The sequence below is a fragment of the Myotis brandtii genome, unplaced genomic scaffold (assembly GCF_000412655.1).
Source record: "Myotis brandtii unplaced genomic scaffold, ASM41265v1 scaffold83, whole genome shotgun sequence".
NCBI classification, from domain to species: Eukaryota; Metazoa; Chordata; class Mammalia; order Chiroptera; family Vespertilionidae; genus Myotis; species Myotis brandtii.
The window spans coordinates 1,073,371-1,089,197 of record NW_005371371.1 but is presented as its reverse complement, the minus strand read 5'-3'; positions in this window follow the sequence as shown (position 1 = coordinate 1,089,197).

The window sequence follows — 15,827 nt, the reverse complement described above, 5'->3', positions numbered from 1 at the left end:
GGGGGCGACAACCCCACCCCCACCCCCCGCCTTCCCGAGGTCGCCCTTCTCTGGCTCGGTTCACAATTAAGCCTGAGCAGTGGGCGACTTTCAGGCCTTCGCTCCTCATCCTGCTCAGTTCTTTTCCTCTCCACCTTTCAGAATCCCCTTCCAGTCGCGTTGTCCATTCACTTCTCCTTTATTTCCTCTTCGCCTCTCCCTTCCTCTCCTCGCTGCCTCGAGCATCCCCCCTTCCCTTTCTCTCCGGCCTTCTCTTTGTCTCTACTCGCCGCCTCCTGGATCCTCCAAGGCTTGGCCCCTGGTCGTCCCGGCGGAAGTCCCAGGACGCTCCCTCAGACTCTTGGGTCAAGGTCGGCAGGTGCCTGGGAGCTGCCGGTCCCCAACCTTCCCTCGGGCTCGGAGCGGGAGGGGCTGGGGGTCCCAGGTACCTGCTTGGAGCCTGCGGCCTGGGCGTCCGCCCCCAACTCACTTGGGTGCAGCCTGGGCTCAGAGGCCGGGCGGGGTGTCAGCCGCCGTGGGGATTAAGATGACTGATGCAAGGGAAGAGGGCAAAGTGTTTTTGTGTTTAAAGAGGCCAGGATTAGTGGAGAGAAAGTCCTGACCCGAGGTCAGCTGCAAGTCAAACCCTTTTACAATCAGCCAGCGGAACAAGCAGGTCTCCGGGACTGGCCGCAACAAAGATCCACACCCCGGGGCTCAGCAAGTGGAGGGCGGCAGGGAGAGGGACACACCCGCATCCCGAGCCACAGCCCTCGCTGTAGGGGCGCCGGTGGCGGGAATCAGCGCGGCGCGGGTTGGAGCTTCACGGGGCGGGAGCAGTTTGCCCATCAGAGTTCTTTTAGAATGCCCGCATCTCCCATTTCCTGAGCCGTCTTCCGTCTGCTCCTCCGACCCAGCCTGGAGAGAATGCTCGCTGGGCTCTGTCTTATAAAAGCCATCTCATTTCCATGAGAAACCAAAACTAAAAGACTGGATCCTCGGCCGCTCTGTCTTTTGCGTTCTTACAGGCTCTCCAGCAATCGTTGCCTTACTTAGGTCTTTGCAAACCTTGGTGTGCGCGTGTGGCAGTATTGGGACGAGGGGACTGAAATCACTATATTAAAGCTGTCTCTAAAACCGCATTCTCCGTCAAGGTGGAGGAATGAAGCATGACATGGTTCATCAGGAGAGAAATCCTCGGGGCTCACCTGAAAAGTAGTAAAAATGAATTTGAGGTGGAGGATGGGGGGTGGGGGTGGGGGTGGTGTCAGGGAAGAAGAAAGTAAATAGTGTATCTTCCTTAGCAGTCAGGTTGGGAATTTGTGCTGAAATAACTCCATCAAGAGTTTTAACAAATATGAAACACAGATAAAGAACCCAAACAAGTGATGTATCCAAAGATAGAAAGAGGACATCTATTTTGATAATAAAAAACAGGATTGCCAGGTTTTCCTCTAAAGTGGCTTTTCATGTTTAAATATAAAAACATCAACAAGAGGAGAGAGAGAAAGAGAGAGAGAGAGAGAGAGAGAGAGAGAGAGAGAGAAGCAATTTTTAAAATAACACAAAACAAATAACTCCAAGAAAACTGACACATACCCACAGCCTAGCCTGGGTACGCTGGGGTGCTGAATGGGTTTTGGGTTCCAAAGCAAGTTGCTAACTGTAACCTATGGGGACAATTTGCCTGTGGCAGAAACTCTGGACATGGTGAGTAATTCTGAGTGCCCCGCAGGCAGCTCCCCTCCCGAGGATTTAATTGCCCCCGCCACTTCAGAACAACCGTGTGGGTACATTAAAGATGTTGTTTGTGAGGAACAGCAGGTCATCACATGCAAAGCCTCGAAATAGTCAGCCAGTCAAATCAGTGGAAAAAAAAAATCCGCTTTTGTTAGATTTTGCCGTTTCAGGAATTAGGCATTCACTGCAGAGCTGCAGTTTTGAGAAATTGCAATGTCAGGCATGTTCCCAATGGGGAAATATTGTGAGAGTGTGGAGGAATGTAAGATTGGGTTTGACAATGGGGAAACTGACAAGAGTTATCACCCAGACATTGTTTTCTCTCTGAGCACCCCCGAAATGCTAACTAGAGATGATATCTAGTGGCAGCAATAACACTCTATGTTTGTCCTACACACTTATAAGATTTGAAAACAAGAGTCTTAGACATCTAAAGGATTGACCCAGGATTTCACATGACGAATACTGCCATTGATAGGGCAAAGGGCCTCATGGCAATATAAAACCTATAAACAGTGTAGTAGCAGTGTCAAGAGAAATTCAAAGCAGAGGCCAACTTATATTTTTATTTCTAAGCAACGGAAGAGGTGAAAATCCAGGTGAATATGTTTTAAAGAATTTAGAAACCTCACGCTTTTAGTTAATCCAAACTCTTAGGGGGAAATTTCAGTAAATGGGAAAACCCAAACTTGAACAGTAAATTTAACATGAACATCCACATAGATGGAGAAGCAGGAGCTTTGTTCTTTGTGTTAGAAATTGAACTGAAGAGTGATGTTTATCCTTGAAAAAATTTGGCCATTTGCATTTTTACGGAGAAATGACATATCTGCGTTCAAAGAAAAGGAAGGATCAATGTGAAAAGTTAGTCAATATGGTATTGATAGTATTTCTAATCTTTGTTGAATGGTAATACAGCCACATGGGAAAGAAATAAGAATTGGAATAAGACAACTGCAGTAAAAGCATGGCTTGTCACAGATCGGCTCCAGGTACTTGGTCAAATGTCCTTAACTCCGAGTTCATTTTTTTCATATGCAAAACAGAAATAAAACCAACTTCATAAGAATATAGTCAGGATTAAGGATCTAAGGTGTATGCTGTGTCTAGCACATAGTAAACCCTCGATAAATGGTCATTTGACTGTGTCAGCTCAGGCAGGAGTAAAGAGGAGAATTGAGGCCTTAAGTGCCAAATTTGACCTAGGTGGGAAACAATGATAATTGTACAAACCAATATTCCCATTCACCCATACTAAGAACAATTTCTCTTTAGCGTTACCTGACAATCATCATAGTCTTTCCTTCATCTGTTCAACAAACATTTGTTACCAGTGCATTGTCTGTTCAGTTTATTATAGGAGCATGTGTTATGAGTGTAGCCTTTTACCAGATACCGAGAATGCAAAAGTCAACCCGAAGGGGCTCACTGCCCAGTGGGTGAGACTGATTGTCACATAGGCAAGGGCTACAGTTGTGGGACAGAAGTACATGCCAAATGCTACCTGATCATGTGTGCCCAATATGGGGGAGTCAGAGAAGGCTTCTCAGAGAAAGTGAAAGCTAGGCTGGAAGCTGAGACAGCCTAGTCCTGCTCTAACACTCCCCACGAAGGATCGTCTCATGAGGTGTGCACACTATTATTTTAAGCACCGGTGAAGATTGCAGTATAACTTTGAGCAGAGTACATATGATAACTGCTTTGTTTTTCAGTGAATGGCTGGGCCAGGTTGGCTTGGAATTGTCAAAGATTTAGACTTAGAGATTCACTGGGACAGTGGTCTTTCACCTTCAAGGTCCACAGGACACCAGAGGAGATTGTAACAAATCCATTTCTTAGACCCAGTGCCTCTGATATGCTGAGTCTGGGGTTCCAGTGGGACTCAAGAATCTGCACCTTCTTAGGCAGATTCTTTCTCAGAAGATGCTGAGGCAGGTCCTGGATGACACCTGGAAAACCCACATTAGGAGATAGGCCCAATAGATGCTAAGACTGTATCTAAAGCATTTAAAAGCAAACAGTTTAGTACATATAAAATGCTCTCATTTAATTGTTCAATACATGTTTTTTGAAAAAAAAAATTTAAATTAGTGGAAGAAGAAAAAAATTTTAAGCTGGTACCCTGGCTGGTGTGGCTTAATTGGTTGGGCATTATCTCATGCACGGGAAGGTTGCCAGTTCAAGTCCCAGTCAGGGCACATGCGGGGTTGGTGGTGGGCTTGACCCTTAGTAGGGGACATGCAGGAGGCAGCCAATCCATGTTTCACTCTCACATTAATGTTTCTCTCCTTCTCCTTTCCTCTCTCTCTAGAAATCAATAAATAAATATATATATTTAAATGTAAACTGGATTATTAGAATCTTGTAAATAGTAAAGACTGACTGATTTACTGATTTGCTTTAAATAATGGACAATTAAAGGGACTAAACAATGTCCCATTTTGTGTCTTATCAATTTCTAATTTTACCAAACTAATTTGTGTTTACATAGGTCTGTACAGCCCTTATGAACACAATATGGGCCAAAACATTCACATCAATTCATTGAGAGTTAATTTAATGGCATTGGAAAAGTAGAAGGGCATTTAACAGTGCACATGAGATGGAATAAATTGGTTTAGTCAGCTAGATTATATTTATAATCAGAATACTATATTATTTAACTATCAAGTTTCTCAATATTGTAATCTGTAAAATGGGAGTATCTTGTAAAAAAAAAAAACAACCCAATGCATTAAGTACTTTGAATGTCTTTGAGAGGAAGAGGTTGTACAAATAGAGGGGGCTACCATTTTAAACAAAATAAACTAATATGTATCAGCAGTATTCTATCTAGAAAGCATGCAATTCGGTATTATGGATGTTACTTTTATGCTGATCATAATAAAGACAACATTCATTATATTTATAGATACAAATCTAGGTTAAGGTGTGGTCATGGAAGATGTCAGAATCTCTTTGAGTAGCATGTGAGAAGATAATTTTTAAATGGGATATAATAAGAGAAAATGTTCTATATAAACAATCAAAACTATGCTGATAATATAAGAATTCCAATATGGATTTTAGCTAATTTCAGGACACAAGGCATCATTCAAGAAATCAGGATGACCTATGCATTTTAACTAAAGCTTTTTGGAGAAAATGACATTGTCTTTGTTGACTAAATCACTCATCATTTTAATGGATAAGAATGTCAATCCAAATAATCAGGTACCATGAATAGTGGGGAAGGCAGAGTTTCTGAAACTCTCATTTTGATTATTATCACATTTTATGAATACCATTGCTGCTATCATAATTATCACATGCATGTTCCTTGTATATTCCCCACCACATCCAGAACTGTAGACATTTGTCACCACATGGTTTACATAGAGAAAATAAAATCCTGTCTTCAGAAACAAAGAAAGAATGTACCGGAACAGAGTTGTTTAGAACAGAGTTAATGAAATGAAAGAGAAATAAAATTTAGGCTGATTCTTAACACTGTCTCACTCATGGTCAAAACCAGTAGACAAAGCATCTTTGTGGAAAGTTGGTAGAAATCCTGGTGCTGGAAGTATTTACAATGAAAATAGACAAAAAGCTGCTGAACATATTTTAGCAATGCATTGGCATATGAGTGTACATGTTAGTATTTTACCATCTCTAATTCACTCTGAGTTGCATGGATTTAAATCTGATTATGTTAATCTGAGTAAGATGTTAATGTAAAACATTTCCTGTTGATTTTAAAAAAATAAATCATTTATATTAATCTTTCAAACTGAGAATGCTACTAGAAATGTATTCTCAATTTTAAAATACTGACTATAAAATTTGGATAACAAACTAAATTATGCACTTGCTAAGGGAAATTATATAAAAGGCTTAAAATAATTAAACCATACTTTATTATCCAAAATGAATATGTAACCTGTAGTAACTATTTACAGAAAACTAAGATTGTATTTAAAGTCACAGCTCAAATTTAATCATGCATTTGCATTAAAAATAGGTCATTTTAAATCAATCTATAAGTTACAAGTTCAATCTAATTTGAACAGCTTAAGTGTCAACTGAAATTGAAGCAGTTATGATTCTTTAAATTAGGTTTGAGGAAAACAGAGCATTTATAAGAACATTAATAAGGTGAAGTCTTCACTTTAGGATTAAAAAAAAAAATTACCAAAAAAGTATGTAACCTGTAGTAACTATTTACAGAAAACTAAGATTGTATTTAAAGTCACAGCTCAAATTTAATCATGCATTTGCATTAAAAATAGGTCATTTTAAATCAATCTATAAGTTACAAGTTCAATCTAATTTGAACAGCTTAAGTGTCAACTGAAATTGAAGCAGTTATGATTCTTTAAATTAGGTTTGAGGAAAACAGAGCATTTATAAGAACATTAATAAGGTGAAGTCTTCACTTTAGGATTAAAAAAAAAAATTAACCAAAAAAGTGTCAGCCTGCCGGAAACCTTGACCACTCTCAGTTTCATGGAGGTGAACGCTTTCCCTTGTTAAAATAATATTCTGAGGGCTCAGATGTGCCTCTGGGCAGAAAACACATGCAAACTAACACACTCAACCAAGCCTCCTGGAGAACAGAAATTCTGTCTGGCTTGATTTTTTTCTTTTTTGAAAATGTTTATTTCAAGCATCAACACAGTTACAGACACACTGTGGAGGGACAACAACTACTTACTGAACTCCATCAGTAGAGCAGGGCCTAGCAGGGATGTTAGCCTGCTGGTAAGGAACCAGTACTGAGGAGGGTTACCTGCTTCACCCCAGGAGGCCCCGCCTACACTCCCAGGAGCAGAATAGCCCCTCACTCCCTTCCTGGCCAAGGTCACCTAATGGTGCACAGAAGAGAAGGCACCTCAGCGACTTAGCACAGTGCCTGAATACTGGGAGCAGTAGTGCTTCGCAGCTGTTGTCCTTGTTATTAAGGAGATACAGAAAGCAAACTCCAGCTCTGTGGCTTGACACTTGGATACCAGAAGTTCTATAAGAATAAAGAACTCCCTTGAGGTGGAAATAGGTGGACAACTAGTCCCAGCCAGATCTGTCTTCAGATGCCTACCTTATTATCCTTCTGTGTAATACTCTTTGTTGTGTATGAATTCGACTGTGTGACTTGCTTGTATGTTTAAAATGTACCAAACTGAAAATTTATTTCTATAATTAGGATGCTGGGTGTGAGAACAGTGCAAAGTAAAGGAAATGGGCACCTATTGTGGGTAGCAGGGCAGTGGCAAATGAACTGTCCCAATTTTGTCCCCTATTCCTATACTTTCCCAAACTGTGAGCTGAGGCACCCCAGGGGCCCCACAGAACTCAGAGGGATAGCTTAGGCTATTTTTAAATTCCTAGGGAAACATAATGCTGGACATCTGGTCAGATGCCATGTGAGCTATACCTTAAGGTAGTTTGAAATCTCAACATTCCTGTGTTGCTAAATCCCTCTTGATGACATACGTCTTCGCAAAACTGTGTTTTGGGCAGTTGCTGTGTCACAATTCCTATGGGAAGAGTGATGTGGACCAGGAAATGAGGTGTTGGGGTTCCACCTGATCCCAAGGCTGGGGAAGCTGTGCAGTGCCCAACACTGCAGGCAGTGATTAATTCGTCATTTGTGTTGGTCAGGAAATGAAGTGAAAGAATTATTTTCTCATTCAATTTATGTAATTTTTCTAAATCTCTACTCAGTTATTAGAACATACATATATATTAAGTGGTTTAGATTTAGCTACTTAGCAAACAGAACTGTTAGATATTTTGAACTGGAGCACTATAAAAAATGTACTGGGACACTTAGGGTATGGTAAATTCATATTGAACTTGTAGCTTATAGGTTGATTTAAAATAATCTGATTTGTTTAGGTCAATACAATGGCCTAATTTAACTTAACCTGTGACTTTAAATATAATTTTATTTTTCTGCAAATAGTTACTATAGGTGATGTGTTCATTTTGGGTGATAAGGTATTGGTTTAATTATTTTAAGAGTTTTATATAATTTCCCTTAGTAAGTGGCTAATTTAGCTTATTCAAATTTCACATTTTTTTAAAAACAGAATATACTTCTAGTAGTATTCTCATTTTGAAAGGCTAATATACATGCCTTCTTTTCAATGAGAAGAAAGTTTTTACATTAATATCTTACTCTGACTAACATAATAAAATATAAATGCATGAATTGGAGATGGCAAAAGACAGGATTTTCTTATTTCTGGATGTTGTGGGCAATATACAAGGAACATGCATGTGATAATAAATAATAGCAGCAATGGTATTCATAATATGTAATAATGATGGAAATAACCAATCAATTCAGTACATGAAGGTGGCAGTTCAAATGGTAGAAGAGGTCAATATGAGTTATAACTGTTACTCTGACATCAAAATATTTAATTAACATTTTTATTTTTTCAAATAATTATTTTTATCTTATAGGAGTATCATCTATACTAATAAAAGGGTAATATGCTAATTAGACCAGGAGACCTTCCGGGTGTCCTTCCAGACAAAGCCATGGTGGCGGGACCAAGGCAGAGGTGGTTGGGGCGATCAGGCCAGGAGGGGAGGGCAGTTGGGGGTGATCAGGCCGGCTGGGGGTGCAGTTGGGAGCGAGCAGGGGGCAATCAGGCCAGTGGGAGGGGTGCAGTTGGGGGCAATCGGGCCAGCAGGCAGGCAAGTGAGTGGTTAGGAGCCAGCAGTCCTGGATTGTGAGAAGGATGTCTGACTGCCAGTTTAGGCCCGATCCCACAGGGGTCGGACATCCCTAAACCGGCAGTTGGACATCCCCCGAGGGGTCCCAGATTGGAGAGGGTGCAGGCCAGGCTGAGGGACACCCCCCGCCCCGTGCACGAATTTCATGCACCGGGCCACTAGTTTGTATATAAGTAGGAGAAAATGCTCCCTTTGAAAGAGAAAATTATGCATATGTAAGTTACTTTCTTAAAAAACTTTTTTTAAAAATATATTTTTATTGATTTCAGAGAGGAAGGGAGAGAGAGATAGAAACATCAATGATGAGAGAATCATCGCTTGGCTGTCTCCCGTGTGCCCCCCACTGGGGACTGAGCCTGCAACCTGGGCATGTGCCCTTGACCAGAATTGAACCCAGGACTCTTCAGTCCACGGGCCAACACTCTATCCACTGAGCCAAACCAGCTAAGGCATCATTGCCTGTTTTAACCCAGCCCCAGGGAAATATACAAGATGGTTTTGATGTTCACTGTAAAAAATACTCTTAAATAGCCTCTTGTATTAAAGCCAGGACTCTGTTGTAAATACACAATTGTGTTTGAACTAGATATGATTGAAATATTTTGGTTGGATATATTCAACATTGGAACAAGTAGAAAACATAATCCAGGCCAGCGAATGGAACATTAATAAAATGATTAGGAACGAGAGGTTACTCAGAAGCTAGAAGTGGATACAAAGCTTCCATTTCTGGGGGTCAGAAATGGGTCACATTGGGAAGACCAAAATATTAGAAAGACAAAAAGAGTGTGGGGGGAGGCCACCCTGCTTCTAAGAGGTGTTGTGTATTATGTATTGTTGCAAAGTGAAGGACCTGGGTCAAAGATTGGGAACAAATGTTAAGGATCACATCCTCTACTTAAGCTTGCATAGGATTCTTTAAAGTAAGGAGGCCTTCTAATCTGCCTGTGTATGCCAAATAGTTCCTTATTGTAGTCATTTCCTGGGGCTGCCATAACAGAATGCCACAGACTGGGCGGCTTAAAACAAGATAAATTTATTGTCTCACAGTCTGGATCCCAGAAGTCTAAGATCAAGGTGTTGGCAGGACTCGTTCCCTCTGAGGCTGTGAGGGAGAATCTGTTCCAGGCCTTTCCCTCAGGTTTTGGTGGTTTGTACACACTCGCTGTTCCTTGGCTTGTAGAAACATCACCCAATTTCTGCCTTCATCTTCATATGGTGTACTCCCTGTGGGTGTCTATGTCCAATTTCCCCTTTGTTATGGATACCAGTCATAGTGCATTAGGGTCCACTCTATTGCCCTCATCTTAACTTTATTGTTTGCAAAGACTCTCTCTATATAAAAGTGTAATATGCAAATCGACCGGACAGCAGAATGACCAGTTGCTATGATACACACTGACCACCAGGGGGTAGACGCTCAACGTAGGAGCTGCCCCCAGCCCACAGGCCCTGATCGCCCAATTAGGGCCTGCCGGCCAACCTCTTGGTCCCTCCTACAGGCCGGCAGGCTCCAATCGCCCAATGGGGAATGGGGAACCAGGGGTGGGTGGCAGTGGATGTGGGCAGCACCAGGCCAAGGCGGGTGTGAGCAAGCGGGGCTCCAATTGCCCCGCCAGTCACCCCACACACAGAGGGTGACCGACGTCAGCAACAGGGGGCAGGGGAAGATCAGCCCTGATCTCAGGCCAGGCCTAGGGACCCTACCCATGCACAAATTTTGTGCATCGGGCCTCTAGTCCTATACAATAAAAGCCTAATATGCAAATTGACTGAACGGCAGAACGACTGGTCACTATGATGCACACTCACCACCAGGGGGCAGACGCTCAGCGCAGGAGCTGCCTCCAGCCCTCAGGCCAGCCAAGGCAGGTGCGGGCGGGGGCCCCTCAATTGTCCCACTGGTCGCCCCACAGAGGGAGGCGACTGGTGGTGGTGGCGGGGGGGCGGGGCTGGCAAGCGGGCAGCGCCAGGCCTGCTAATGTGGGTGCAAGCGGGGGGCCCTGATCACCCACTGGTTGCCCCATAGATTGGCTCTGATTGCTGGCCAGGCCTAAGGACCCTACCCATGCACTAATTTCATGCACGGGGCCTATAGTTTCCAAATAAAATCACACAATGGGGTTAGGACTTCAGCATCTTCTTAGGGAACACACTTCAAACCATAACATTCACTTTTTTCAATATGACACTAGTACATTTTTTTTGCCTAGTAATAAACATAATGTATGTTCCAGTAGGGTCTTCATATGGTGTGCTCCCTGTGTGTGTCTCTGTCCAATTTCCCCTTTGTTATGAACACCAGTCATATTGCATTAGGGTCCACTCTATTGCCCTCATCTTAACTTTATTGTTTGCAAAGATTCTTTATATATAAAAGTGTAATATGCAAATTGCCCATTCTGCCCATTCTGAGGACCCTACTAGAAAATGAATGGTTTCGTTTTTGTGGGCTTTCAAATATTTTATATGCAATTATGCCCTGATCCAATTTGTAAACAGGACCTTTTAATAAAACTATTCAGGACCCTTAGACTGGCTTGGAGTCTACCTTGAACTAATTATCTGTATCACAGTATAGTAGTAGCTGCAGGAAAACAGAGAAGACTCACTGTAGTAACATTAAGGCAGCACAGTGAGCACATGACTCATGAAATTTATCCTGAATATCTTGCTTCAATCACAGGAAAAAGAAAACTGAAGACCCCAGACTTGGCCTTATTTTTATTATTGATTTATTTTTCCTTTTTATTGAATTTATGGGGGTGACACTGTTAACAAAATTATACAGGTTTCAAATGCATAATTCTAAACACATTGTCTGTACACTCTATTATGTGTTCACTACCCCAATCTTACTTACTTTTTAATTCAACTTATTTTGCTATATAAAGGGCATTTTTATAATTCACCTTTATCTTGTTGGGAAGACTATGACATATAAAGAGATTGATCACTATTACAGTTTACATATACAATCTCATTTAATCCTCACTGCACATCCAAAGTGTAACTATAACTAATACCCACTTTTTATAGATGAAGAAACTGAGAGGTTAAGTAATATACAAAGGACCTATCATTAATGAGTGAAAAATTCAGGATTAAAATCTAGAACTGACAGATTCTAATACTTATAATTAACTAGAGGCCCGATGCACAAAATTCGTGCAAGAGTAGGCCTTCCTTCCCCCGGCTGCTGGCACCAGCTTCCCTCTGGCACCCGGGACACGGGCTTCCCTCACAGCCCCAGGTTCATCCAGAAGGTCATTCGGAAGGATGTCCAGTCTAATTAGCACATTACACTTTTATTATTATAGATGTAATGCATATGAATATTTTAATATATTTTATATGAACAATTTTATGTTCATAGCACTATTGAGTAGAAAGCACAGGGATTTCCCATATACTTCTTGCCCCCCTCTGTTCCCCGACAGACTCCCTCACTAGCAACGTCCCCTCCAGAGTGGGACATTTGTAGCAATTGATAAACCTGTAGTGACACATTATTTTCACCCAGAGTCCATAGTTTACATCAAGGTTCACTCTTGGTGTTATATATTCTATGAGTTTGGACAAATGCATAATGACATGTATCCATTATAGTATCTTACAAAGAGAGTAGTTTCATTGCCCTAAAAATACCTTGTGTTCCACCTATTCATCCTCCCTCCTTCCCTAGCTCCTAGAAACCACTGACCTGTTTACTATCTCTACAGTTTTGCTGAATATTTTCTTAAGGTAAACAGTATTTAAGATTTCTAAGGAAAATAGCCACCCCTCGTTTCACCCATCCTTTCCTCTCAGTCCCATTCCCCATCAGCAACTTGTTATAACCCTTTGGCTGCTTTCCTCATTATTTCTTTCCACATTTCTGAATGAAAAGTTCATATTGCTTATTCTTGATTTGTTAATTTTAGACATTTGGGTCTTATTCATCAAAGACTGTAAAGCTTTTACATTTTTCCAAGCTCCCTCTTTCCCAAAGTAGATGTATCATTGTTCTTTGTCAAATCAATATTCAGGGTACACCTTTGTGTGAACATGGCAGTACTGTTTGTGGCTGAGTCCAGTGGTAACTATGAATATATATTCTATAAACTTTGTTTTCCCCAAAGTTATTAATTGTCTTGTTTTGTGAGAGTTGTGGTTCATTTACTTAGGTTTCTCTGCTCCTATAACAAATACTTCCATAGTTTACATCAATATTGTAAATACCTTTGATACTGTTTCCTAAAAGATTAAACACACCAGTAATTTGTGAGTTCAATATCTTCATGGAGCCATATCCTACCAGACCCTTCTGTCCACATGCTCCAAACTGGATGGACTTCTCTGAAGATGTCCACATAATGGTCATCATTACTCTTCACTTTCCCCTTCTTCCATGTAATTCTCCCATTTTCTGGACCTCGTGTTTTCCCTCTTGCTTGACTTACTCTCTTGTTTTGGTAAGTTATATCTTCTAGTAGGCTGTACAACACTAGAGTGGTAGTTTAGCTAGGTATAGGATTCCAGGTAAAAAATAACCTATCTTTGAGATTTTTGTCTTCTAACTTACTATGTTGCTTTTGAGTGATCTATAAAGAATATTTCTGTAATCACAGAAAGTTCTATGAACAGTGCTCTAACATTCCCATTTTAGCTCTCACATTTTGGTCTATGATGCATTTTGAGTTAATTTTTGTATGTGGTTTGAGGTTAAATGTTAATATATTTTGCATACAGGTACACAATTGCTCTAGTATCATTTTTTAAAAAGTATTCTTTCCCAATCAAGATTTGGCACCTTTGTCAAAAATCAATTAATCATATATGTGTGGGTCTGCTTTTGGACTTTTTATTCTGTTACATTGATCTATTGTTCTATCTTCGTGCCAATTCTATACATTTTTACAATCACTCTTGAAAACAGGTAGTATAAAGTCTCAAAATTTTTTCATCCTTTTCAAAATGGTTTCTGGTTGTATATGCCCTTTGCATTTTCATGTAAATTTTAGAATAAATTTGTAAATTTCTAAAAAAAAAAAAAGCCTTCTGCAATTTTAAGTAGAATTTTATGGAATATATAGATGAATTTATATCTTAACAATATTAAATCTTCCTATTATATGTCTCAGTTTATTTAAATCTTCTTTAATTTCTCTTAGCAATGTTTTATAATTTTCAGTGCACAGATCTTGTACATCTTTTGTCATATTTATTTCTAACTATTTAATATTTGGTTATGCTATTGTAAGTGATGCTGTTTTTGAATTTAAGTTTTTTGATTGTTCTTTGCTAATATAAAAATACATGAGTTTTGAGTTTTGATCTTGTATCTTGTAACCTTGCAAAATTTTTTCTAAGTTCTAGTAGGTTGGGTTTTGTTTTTGTGTGTGTTTTTTTGTTTTGGTAAATTCTGCAATATTTTGACAAAGACAATCCTATCATCAACAAATAAAGACATTTTAATTTCTTCCTTTCTAATCAGGATATCCTTTTTTCTTACCTTATTGCACTAACTAGAGCTTCCAGTACAGTGATAAAGACCTGTGGTGAGAGCAGACATTCTTGTCCTATTATTGACCTTAGGGGGAAGTTTTCACTATTTCACCATTAAGTATGATGTTAGCTGTAGACCATGCTCTTTGATTCCTGATCCTTTATATTTGACTTATTTTTGTTTTGTTTGCTTTTTAAAAAACTTGTTCTATAGTCTTTCTATGTGAGTTGCATTGCCTTTTGTTTGCTTTTACCCCCTCTCTTTATTCCTGATTTTGAGTGGTGATGTGCATTGATGTGAATCATTTTTCATTTATTGTGCCAGGAATTTGGTGTACTCTTTCAATATAGAAGGTCATATCCTTCAAGTCTGTAAAATTTCATGAATTATTTATTTATAGTTTCTCTGTACTTTTCTCTGTTCTCTTTTTCTGGGATTCTTACTAGTTAGAAGCTAAATTATCCCTTTCATCCTCTGATTTTCATAATTTTTCTCTTCTCTTCTATTCTCTACCCCCTCTCTTTTGGTTCTCCTTTCTTAGAGAGTTTTTCTCATGTACCTTTCACTTATTCTATTGATTATTTTTTTCAGCAATCGGTTTTGTATTCCATGACTTATTTTGTCCTCTGAGTGTGTGTGTGTATTTGTTTGCTTTGTGTTGTTTTAAATATCATGATGATTTTATTTCATGGATTTAACACCTTCTGAGTTTTAAAAAATGCTTTCTACTTACCTTGGATTGCTTCTGTTCTTTCTGAATCCCTTTGCCTGTTAGTTTTGGACCCTGTCTTTCTTATTGGAGGTCCTACAAATTCTAGTCACCCTTTTCACCTGCTAATATTTAAAAATGAGGCATCAAAAAGCTGATTGGAAGATTTGAGAGTGGGCTACATGCTACCCAGCAGGCTTTATTGTATCCTGAAACTTGAATGATTCATTGTGGGAATATCCAAATGTCAGTTACCTATAGTTTTCCCTGCTCTGGAATCCTTTTGCTTCTCTAGAGAAGACTTGTGCAGTTTTCTAATTCAGTGCTGAGGAAATAGATTAAGCAAAGTTTCTGAAATCAAACACTCCTCTTTGATTTCCTTCTTGAATACCCCCAAGCCCAATTTTCAAAAAAATGAACTCTGTAAGTCAAATATGTATTTATTCTGTATTATTGTGTGAGAGAATTTTCAATCATCTCCAAAGGAAAAAGCATGTTTTAGAAAGTCTGTGAGTATAATTCTTATTAGAAATTACCTATAAGGGGGAAAAGGATGAATGATCCAGAACTCTAATAACAAATTTACTTGTGAAATGCATTCTGCCAATATAAAAGGGGAAAGTACTAAGCTAGGATCAAGTATCTTTGTTCTTACATCATTAGTTTGTTAGTGTTTGTGGAGCAAGTGTTTTCAGAGATGGCATTCATAAGACACCTATCATCTAGATTCAGTCATTCAAGAAACAGCACCTAGTGTGTGCCCTCTTCTAACATACTAGTATAAAAACATGTCATTTTAAACCATCTCAAAGATATAGTTTGCTTTCAGTAGAATAAAGTAAAAATGGGAAAAATATTTTTCTACATTTAAGAAGAGCATAGCTGATGGATACTAGCGAGTTACAAAAGCAAAATTAAATGTGTCTATATCATGTAGGTAAAATTATGCTGATTAAAGTGTCAATATCTGGTTTGGATATTAGTATATTTTTATAGCATTTCCTAAGGACTAATCACATACCAGAATTACCTGGGGTGCTTCTTAGAAATATGGTTTCTAAATCCCATCAAGAAACAGATACTCAGATTAAACATACCTTAAAATGAGGGTGGGTGTGTCTCAGAAATCTTCATTTATTCTTTATTTATTTTTTTAATTTTTATTTTTTTTATCTTTATTGTTGAAAG